Source organism: Hyla sarda, unplaced genomic scaffold (assembly GCF_029499605.1).
Source record: "Hyla sarda isolate aHylSar1 unplaced genomic scaffold, aHylSar1.hap1 scaffold_2132, whole genome shotgun sequence".
NCBI lineage: Eukaryota > Metazoa > Chordata > Amphibia > Anura > Hylidae > Hyla > Hyla sarda.
The window spans coordinates 17,564-18,534 of NW_026608798.1; positions in this window are offsets into that span (position 1 = coordinate 17,564).

The following is a 971-nucleotide window of genomic DNA, read 5'->3' on the forward strand; positions in this document are numbered from 1 at the left end:
GAAGATAATGTATGAGGAGCCCTGAAGATAATGTATAAGGAGCCCTGAAGATAAGGTATATGGAGCCCTGAAGATAATGTATAAGGAGCCCTGAAGATAATGTATATGGAGCCCTGAAGATAATGTATAAGGAGCCCTGAAGATAATGTATAAGGAGCCCTGAAGATAAGGTATAAGGAGCCCTGAAGATAATGTATATGGAGCCCTGAAGATAATGTATAAGGAGCCCTGAAGATAATGTATAAGGAGCCCTGAAGATAAGGTATAAGGAGCCCTGAAGATAAGGTATAAGGAGCCCTGAAGATAATGTATATGGAGCCCTGAAGATAATGTATATGGAGCCCTGAAGATAATGTATATGGAGCCCTGAAGATAATGTATATGGAGCCCTGAAGATAAGGTATAAGGAGCCCTGAAGATAATGTATAAGGAGCCCTGAAGATAATGTATAAGGAGCCCTGAAGATAATGTATATGGAGCCCTGAAGATAATGTATATGGAACCCTGAAGATAAGGTATAAGGAGCCCTGAAGATAATGTATAAGGAGCCCTGAAGATAATGTATAAGGAGCCCTGAAGATAATGTATATGGAACCCTGAAGATAAGGTATAAGGAGCCCTGAAGATAATGTATAAGGAGCCCTGAAGATAATGTATATGGAGCCCTGAAGATAATGTATAAGGAGCCCTGAAGATAATGTATAAGGAGCCCTGAAGATAATGTATAAGGAGCCCTGAAGATAATGTATAAGGAGCCCTGAAGATAAGGTATATGGAGCCCTGAAGATAATGTATAAGGAGCCCTGAAGATAATGTATATGGAGCCCTGAAGATAATGTATATGGAGCCCTGAAGATAATGTATATGGAGCCCTGAAGATAAGGTATATGGAGCCCTGAAGATAATGTATATGGAGCCCTGAAGATAATGTATATGGAGCCCTGAAGATAAGGTATAAGGAGCCCTGAAGA